This window comes from Priapulus caudatus, unplaced genomic scaffold, assembly GCF_000485595.1.
Source record: "Priapulus caudatus unplaced genomic scaffold, Priapulus_caudatus-5.0.1 Scaffold2013, whole genome shotgun sequence".
Lineage (NCBI taxonomy): Eukaryota > Metazoa > Priapulida > Priapulimorpha > Priapulimorphida > Priapulidae > Priapulus > Priapulus caudatus.
This window is the reverse complement of record NW_014579074.1, coordinates 3,884-13,671: the sequence shown is the minus strand read 5'-3', so window position 1 is coordinate 13,671 and position 9,788 is coordinate 3,884. Positions and strand designations below refer to the sequence as shown.

General features: G+C 44.5%; 1 protein-coding gene across 1 annotated transcript in view; it reads right to left on the bottom strand.

Annotated features, from left to right (window-relative positions):
* The window catches only part of LOC106818081 (ELAV-like protein 4), a gene marked incomplete at its 3' end in the record, with an annotated part of 30,107 nt that extends 26,184 nt beyond the window's left edge, over positions 1-3,923 (bottom strand). Inside the window, 1 exon segment of the mRNA XM_014822800.1 lies at positions 3,638-3,923.
* Positions 3,924-9,788: the final 5,865 nt, after the last annotated feature.

Sequence of the window (9,788 nt, the reverse complement as noted above, 5' to 3'; positions counted from 1 at the left end):
TTTTCTTTTTTTTCCTCACTCCCTCCACCTTCCTCCCTCCCTCTCTCTCCCTGTCTCCCTCCCCCCTCCCTCACTCCTTCCTTCCTCCCTCCCTCCCCCTTCCTCCCTCCTCGCGCCACGCCTTTCGCTAATGAGTTTCAATAAGGCCGTCGTGTCGCAATCCGCGGCGCTGCCGAATTTTAGCTAATGCCAACAAGCAAACGCGAAATATTATTGTAGAGCGTGCTGTTCGTGTGTGTGTGTGTGTGTGTGTGTGTGTGTGTGTGTGTGTGTGTGTGTGTGCTGCGTGTGCGTGTGCGGTGCGTGTGCGTGTGCGTGTGCGTGTGCGTTGCGTGTGTCGTGTGCGTGTGTGTGTGTGTGTGTGTGTATGTTGCTGTGTGTGTGTGTGCTGTGTGTGTGTGTGTGTGTGTGTGTGTGTGTGTGTGTGTGTGTGTGTGCGTGTGTGCGTGTATGTGTGTGCGCGCGCTCGCGTGCACGGGTAATGTGAAAGCGCCTGTCCGCGCGCCCCGCACAAATATAGAACGCGTGTCGAAATCTGGATACAAGATGTTGGCATCGTCTGGCTTCTACGGCCGCAGATACGGAAGGTGGGGGGTCGTGCTCCGACTGTGTGTACCCGCGTGCAGCCAGAGGCTGGATGCAATTTGCTACAGCCATTACGCGGTATGTGTCCCCGCGAAACCCCTCCCCCTTCTTCAACGCATAATGGACTGCTGTAACTGTACTATCAGTAACCTGAGCGACGACTGACTGTGTATACACACCATACACACACGTCGGCGGCAAACGTATGAGCATCCGGAAGCAAGAGACGCGTACAAATATCTCCACGTTGTTACACATGTATGGCCATGCATGTTACGCGGTACATGTTGAGCGAGCGGCCCACACGAAGGTTCCTTTGGCGTTGAGCGTTCTGCGCATGCGCGAACATCGTCCGATTGTTCATCGTAATACTTTACACCCGGAATTTAGGTTTTTGTGTGTATCTGGGTCGCGTCCGTGCAGTAATGATATTGTTGTTGTCACACCGATTATGTCACTTGTTGAAGTCAATCGGCAGATGGAATAGTTAGTAGTTTTGTCGTTATATTACCATTATTATTATTATTATTATTATTATTATTACCACGTGTTCTAACTAGCGTTGTTACGGCCGCGATCGCGTTTGAACAAAACAAAAATAAAACAGAAAACAAAAATTTGCAGTGATTTTTTTCTGGGGAACTAATAAGAGCCGCAAAATGTGTTGGTTTTTTTTTCCGGAGCCGCGTTTCAGACGCAAACAAAATACGTGAGAGGCGAAAAAAGCAGCTCTCAGTGACGTCACCGCGCAACGAGAAAAAATCTCGTTTCGCCGTTCGGCAATACTCGGCTTTTTCCGTGCGAATTTTTTTAATGAGCGATTTGCAAAAAGAACAGTGTGAACAGCTAATGACGTAGACACGCAGCGAAGCGGCGAAAGATGAAGGTTGCGGATTAAAAGATCAAAGATTAAAGATGAAAGATTAACAGATAGTAACTGTACTGTAGATAGTACCGCACTAACGGATAGTAACTATAGTTATTTTCGTTAAAGTACTGGCTAAAAATCGTTTCGAGTACACTACATGTGTTTTCTGAAATCAAGTTGAAGGAAGATCAAAGATTAAAGATGAATGATTAATGATAATTTATAAAAGACTAAAGTAACTAGTTATTTTCGTGACGTGATGGTTAGAGATTGTTTTGAGTATATTACGCATAGTTAGTATTTGTGGGAGACTCCCTCTACTAACTATGTACTACATTAGTAGTAAACTACATCTGACTTTGAACGACTATATCCGACTATATCCGACTTGAAACTTTGACTAGACGAACTATGAAGAACAACTTCTGTACTTTTTCCAATATGATCTCATATTTACACTCTATATAACTAGATGGTACAGACGCATCTATTTTACACGTCATCGTGTATACGCAGAAATTTGTGAAAGTCGTCAAAGATATGAATGCTTTAACCTTTGCGATGACCTGTCTTAGTTTATACATGCACACACGCACACACGCAGGCGCGCACACACACATAGGCACGCGAACTCACGCACGCACACACGCTCACACACACACGCTCACACTCACACACGCGCGCACGCAAACATATGCACGCGAAGTCACACACGCACACAGGCGCACTCAAAGGCTCGCACATACGCACAAAGACGCATGCGTGATTATGTAATGAAATATCGGTGACATTTCTTTTTAAATTATAATTAAAATTCTAATTTAATTACGTGACAAATTAAAGTATAATTTTCCCTAAACTATGCGCAATTTAACGCTATCCTTACTTCGATTACAAGATGCTTGCATTAGGTTAATTAAAATATTTGTCGGCTTTTTATATGTTGAAAACAATTTTTAGCCTGTACTTTGTTTATTAGTTTATGATTTTTTGTTGTAGTTAGTTGGATATGAATAGTAGTTCCATGCGCTCTGGGGCATGAACGGACTTGCTCTCACAATCATTTTTAATTACAATTATTTCACAATCATTATATATATATATTTATATATATATATATATATATATATATATTTATATATATGCAACTGTACAGCAGAATATAATTTATAAATAAATTATATGATGTTAGCGTAAACAGTAATAGCCATAGAAATAATATAAATTATAAATAGAAAGGTAATATTTCGGTAAAATGCTTTTGCGCGACGCTAGATGGCAGCCGGAAACATAAACATATCAACATTTCATTGAGATTACACCATGGCACAGTGACCATCGTCATCGAAAGAGAACGCCGAATAAGTATTTATTGAGGAAATTGAGTGGAGTTGACAAGGCCTATAGGTTCGTTAATAATGTGCGCAACAATCTACATAAGAGGTGTAGTTTTAGCAGTGTGAATATAAGGAATATGATGTGAAATAAACAAACCTGCGGTACGATCGCTCCTGTCCAGTCAAAGCATGATATCAGATATCATGCCTGCTGCACGCTGTTGCATGCCATGTGGTTATTTATGTGATTAAATGTGGTTATTAAATGTGGTTTTATGTATGTGAGATTATTATCAGGCAATAACAGCAGTGTTGTCAACACCACCACTAACCATTTATTTTATTTTGGTTTACTTATATTTTACTTATAACGCACGCGCACACACATTCATTTCAGTCTCCGTGCGTGAGTTATTAATGAAAGTCGGGCTGGTTAGTTCGTTAGTGACAGAGAGCGCAGCAGAGAAATGACATCCACCATTAGAGAGCATGCACTCAACAAAAGCCTAGCATCAGCAGCAGCAGCAGCAGTAGTAGCATCAGCAGCAGCAGCAGTAGCAGCAGCAGCAGCAGCAGCAATAGCAGCAGCAGCAGCAGCAGCAGCAGCAATAGCAGCAGCAGCAGCAGCAGCAGCATCTGTGTAGTAACACCGCACGTAGTAGGCCTATACGCCGCCCGCCGCCGCCGCCGCCGCCGTCGCCGCCGCCACCGCCGCCGCCGCCAGTCTAATTACATCAGGCAGAAGATGCGGCAGCGGCAGATGAGGCGGAGGCGGAGGCAGACTCTTACAGCTGCTGCTGCTGCTGCTGCTGCTGCATGCATGCACAGCGAACACACGAGTGCTTACCTTCTACCGAATCCTTACGTCGCTTACAAAACGGTTTCCCACGCAACAATATTCACGATCACGACGAGTTACAACATCGACGACAGCGACGACGACGACGACGATGACGATGCCGCAGCCTGCACCTTCCGCGCGGTCCCTACGACGACGGCGTACAACAAGCACAGGGCGAAGAAAACCGCGATCACCGAAAAACTTGCACGGATTGATGCCGACGTTGTTTCTATACGCACACACACACCGACCGCATTCGCTAGACTGGCTAACACTGGCAATCTACTGCACGCCGATCAATACTAACGGCGTGTTATTATTACATGTGCGCTCGACTGCCATGCCACGGATCGTCTGCGCCGACGGTGGCGCCATCCGCGGGGGCGCGAGGCGGAGATTTTTACGTGTGTACGCGCGGGGAGTGAGGGGGATGGATGGTGTGTGTGTGTGTTTGTGTGTGTGTGTGTGTGTGTGTGTGTGTGTGTGTGTGTGTGTGTGTGTGTGTGTGTGTGTGTGTGTGTGCGTGTATGTGTGAGTGTGAGTGTGTGTGCGCGGGCGTGTGTGTGTGATATGCTGGAGCTGCCTGTAGTGTGTCTGGCAGTTTCTCGCGCATGCACTTCTCATCCACTTTAGTTGCGTCGTCAACGATGCAATTCTCTCGCGCGTATTTGACAGGCTTGATTTACTATCGCCAGCGTCTACTTATATAACTATAGTGTCGTCGGCGTTGAATTAAACAGCCATTAAAACCTCCGCTGTTGCGCAGCGAAGTGACGATGAGCACGTCGTTTCTGGCGGATATGAGTTTGAAAAATAACAACGCGTACCACTACTTATTTTCACGCGTATGCTTGGCTGGCTGGTTTAGTTTTGGAGGGAAAAGAATAGAGTTATGCACGCACGCACGCACGCACGCACGCACGCACGCACACGCACGCACGCACGCACGCACACACACACACACACACACACACACACACACACACATCTGTCTTACGGTTTTCTCTACTTAAAAGTCCACACTCTTTTACAGCGACGAGTTGGTTATTAGTTTCGAACGATCCGTATAAGAGAGGCTACGTGAGCACATCAATCACACACGAGCCAACATTCCACTGTTTTCTACACTAGTAGAATTCTCCCTCCTTCCCTGCCTCCCCTTCCTCCATCCGTTCCTCCCTCCCTCCNTAGACCCTCTCAGCACCAGCTTGCATCCAGAAACCATGTACTGCAAACACTATAGTTAGTTGGTTTTCAAGTTTACAACAAGTGTAATAGTGTGTACCAACTGCTAACTAAATGCGTATATAAAATACAAAACAGTGGGGGTTGATATTTACTGGTATTCTTACCAACCCCTGTAATGGATCATTTATATAGTAAACATTTACTAAACAGGGTACGGCATGTACTGCATTGGCAGGCCTTAGAATTTTTGTGACATGTGCATGTACGTCTCTCTCTGTCAAATTGTAGAAAAACTGTGTGATTATTGCGGAGTCTTGAATATTTCCAGCTTGAAGCTCTACAGTCGATATTCCCAGAGAATGTACAGATCTTTGATGAGATAGAGGATGATGATGAGGAGTATCCACGCAGGATTCTGGTGAGCATATCATATAATTAGGATCGAGTGCATTAGACCAGTGGTGGCTGAAGTACATGTATCCCTTCTGTGTAACTTTCATGAGCGATATATACTATCGTTTGTAAAAATATAGTTGATTCTTCTCCTGACCTTTGATTGATATTACTTTATAGAACCAAAAAGCTATACTACACATACAACTACTACACACAAACACTAAGTCNAACGTACAGCTGCTCGACTACTTGGTCAAACGAGCCCGCCAGGAGCCTAGTAACCTTCAGGTGGTTCTCGTCGACCTCGCTAAAGCCTTTGACACAGTGCGCAAGGGTGCAGATGGCGATTTTGTGGAGTATCTTAGTATCTTAGTAGTGTATCTTAGTGTATCTTAGTATCTTAGTGGAGTATCTTAGTAGTGTAGTACAACCTCGATCACATGTGGACCAGTTCTCGTAAACGGCGTTAAGATGAACAGAGGAGTAAAGCAAGGCGACCCCCTGTCACCTTGTCGCTTCAACTTAGTTGTTGATGAGCTGTTTTCCGTGCTCCCCAACCATGTCGGGGTAGAAGTCGGGTGTCAAAGGCTAAACGCCATGGCGTTTGCCGACGACTTGGTCCTCGTGAGTGAGTCGGTAACGGGGATGAATGCACTATTGGCAACAATGGAAGAATTCTTTGCAAAAAGAGGCCTAATCATCAATGCCAAAAAATGCGTATCGCTCCGTATCTTTCACTGCGGAAAGCAGAAAACTTTCAAGATTAATACGGACCATACTTGGTGTGTAGGAAACACACCTATACGAGCGTTGACCTATGGTACATTCGTTAAGTACTTGGGTGTTGCATTCGATCCAGTGGGGAAGATGGCGAGTACTATCGATCAGTTAGAGGATTGGCTTCTCGAGCTTCGAAAAGCCCCACTGAAGCCACAGCAGAAAATACATCTACTCATATACAATCTGGTGCCACGCTTAAGCCACGAACTAGTACTGGGAAGAGTCACGAAGGGACTTCTCACTGAGATGGACCGGCGGATCCGGGCACTGATCAAACAGGTGTGTCGGTTGCCTCACGACACAGTGGACGCTTTCTTCTACACCAGCCAGCATGACGGAGAGATGGGCGTACCCTCACTAAGCAATGTCGTTCCAGCTCAGATTGTACGTCGTGCGAAGAATATGCGCCACTCGTGCGACCCTGTGATCAGAGATCTATACGAGATGCCGAGAATTCAATCACTATTATCCAAGGCGAGAGCAATGCTTGGATTGTCGGATGGACAGGTTCCGACAAAGGCTGAAGAACGGACAGCCTGGGCTAAGCGGTGGAGCACTACAGTAGATGGAAAGGAACGGAAACTTTTCCGGTCCCGGAAATGGCTGGATAAGAGGAACAAGCCAACTNTATATATCTAGATATATACATATCCATATTTACATAATCTCTTAAGTATGGATAAAAGTTTTTTTTCATGCTAATTTCAATAATAGAATGAGTCGCGTTTTCTTATTTTTCATTTGAAATGTTGTGGGGCACAGACCGGCAGATTCAGCTTTGAGGAGTGGTTGCAAGATGGCGGCAGGTGGCGCGGTGGCGTCACATTCACGTTGAGCGTGGATAGGCGAAGAGCTATCCAGTTAGTATAGTAGAGATCAGTGTACCTGCTGCATATACCAGTCAGTACACATATACGTTTGTGTATAAGCGCATGCGCAATATCTCACCAGAGGAGTTATATTTTGTGATAGATATGCATTTAAAATGGTTAGGGGATATCTCAGCATAGATTTATGAAATAAATTATTATCAGTAGACATGCGTTTATGAGTGGGAGAGCGCCTTAGCCTGTGGGAAGCAAACCTACTAATTCCTCCCCTCCTGTCCTTCCCTTGCCTCCCCCTCTGTCCCTCGCGCAGCCTCATTCTTTTTTACCGCCCTCTGCTTTCTTCCCTGCCACCTTTCCTCGGTCTCCCAACCCTTCTTCTCTAATAACAAGCTATATTATGCAGTGGTCTTCAGTCCATACTGCACGCGCAAAACGGTGCGCGCGCATGCGCAATATCTCCCGAGAATAACAATATTTGACAAAAATTTTGCAATTAGAATAGAGAGGAGGTATTCTAGCATAGGTTTATATGATATTATTTTATCAGTATATCTCTCTTCAGAAATAGGAAGAAGACCTCGCATGTAAGGTGCCCGCTGCATATACCAGTCAGTACACAATTTGGCTACGTTCGTGTGTTAGCGCATGCGCAATATCTCACCAGAGGAGTTATATTTTGTGATTGCTATGCATTTAAAATGGCTAGGGGATATCTCAGCATAGATTTATGAAATAAATTAGTATCAGTAGACATGCATTTATGATTGGGAGAGCGCCCTAGCCTGTGGGAAGCAAAACTACTAATTCATTCCCTCCTGTCCTTCCCTTGCCTCCCCCTCTGTCCCTCGCGCAGCCTCATTCTTTTTTACCGCCCTCTGCTTTCTTCCCTGTCACCTTTCCTCGGTCTCCCAACCCTCTTTCTCTAATAACAAGCTATATTATGCAGTGGTATTCAGTCCATACTGCACGCGTAAAACGGTGCGCGCGCATGCGCAATATCTCCCGAGAAGAACAATATTTGACAAAAATTATGCATTTAGCAGGAGTTTTTGTGTTCTGAATAGGGAGGAGGTATTCTAGCATAGGTTTATATAATAATATTTCATCAGTATACCTCTCTTCAGAAATAGGAAGAAGACCTCGCATGTAAGGTGCCCGCTGCATATACCAGTCAATACACAATTTGGCTACGTTAACGTGTTAGCGCATGCGCTATATCTCACCAGAGGAGTTATATTTTGTGATGGATATGCATTTAAAATGGTTAGGGGATATCTCAGTATAGATTTATGAAATAAATTATTATCAGTAGACATGCATTTATGATTGGGAGAGCGCCCTGACCTGTGGGAAGCAAAACTACTAATTCATCCCTTCCTGTCCTTCCCTTGCCTCACCCTCTGTCTCTCGCTCAGCCTCATTCTTTTATACCGCCCTCAGCTTTCTTCCCTGCCACCTTTCTTTAGTCTCACCACTCTCTTTCTTTTTTAGCAAGCAATATTAGGCATGTGTTCTTCAGTCCACACTGCACGCCTAAAACGGTGCTCGCGCATGCGCAATATCTCCCGAAAAAAATAATATTTTGCAAAAATTATGCGTTTACAATAGGGAGGAGGTATTATAGCATAGATTGATATGATAATATTTCATCAGTATACCTCTCTTCAGAAATAGAAAGAAGACCTTGCATGTAAGGTGCCTGCTGCATATACCAGTCAGTACACAATTTTGCTACGTTAGTGTGTTAGCGCATGCGCAATATCTCACCAAAGCAGTTATATTTTGTGATGGTTATGCATTTAAAATGGTTAGGGGGTATCTCAGCATAGATTTATAAAATAAACTGTTATCAGTAGACATGTGTTTATGATTGGGAGACCGCCTTGGCCTGTGAGAAGCAAAACTACTAATTCATCCCCTCCTGTTCTTCCCTTGCCTCCCCCTCTGTCCCTCGCTCAGCCTCATTATTTTATACCGCATTCAGCTTTCTTCCCTGCCGCCTGTCCTCAGTCTCCCAACCCTCCTTCTCTTATAGCCAGCTATATTAGGCATGTGTTCTTCAGTCCATACTTCACGCCTGAAACGGTGCTCGCGCATGCGCAATATCTCCCGAGAAGAAGAATATTTTGCAAAAATAATGCATTTAGAATAGGGAGGAGGTATTCTAGCATCGATTCTTTTGATAATATTTCATCAGTATACCTCTCTTGCGAAATATGAAGAAGACGTCGCATGTAAGGTTCCCGCTGCATATACCAGCCAGTGCACAGTTTGGCTACGTTAGTGTGTTAGCGCATGCGCAATATCTTACCAGAGGAGTTATATTTTGTAATGGATATGCATTTAAAATGGTTAGGGGATATCTCAGCATAGATTTATGAAATATACTGTTATCAGTAGACCTGTGTTTATGATTGGGAGAGCGCCCTAGCCTGTGGGAAGCAAAACTACTAATTCACCCCCTCCTGTCCTGCCCCTACCTCACCCTCTGTCTCTCGCTCAGCCTCATTCTTTTTCACCGCCTTCAGCTTTCTTCCCTAGCTGCTGCCCTTCCGCAGTCTCATAAGTCTCTTTCTCTCTTAGCAAGCTATATTAGCCATGTGTTAATCAGTCCATACTGCACGCCTGAAACGGTGCTCGCTCATGCGCAATATCTCCCGAGAAGAAGAATATTTTCAAAAATAATGCATTTAGAATAGGGAGGAGGTATTCTAGCATAGATTTTAATGATAATATTTCATCAATATACCTCTCTTGCGAAATAGGAAGAATACGTCGCATGTAAGGTGCCCGCTGCATATACCAGCCAGTGCACAATTTGGCTACGTTAGCGTGTTAGCGCATACGCAATATTTCACCAGAGCAGATGTAACAGTGCGCGTGCGTAATTAGTGTTAAAAGTTGTTTACTTAGAAATTACCCGCGCGCACATATATATATATATATATACTAGCTATTACCCG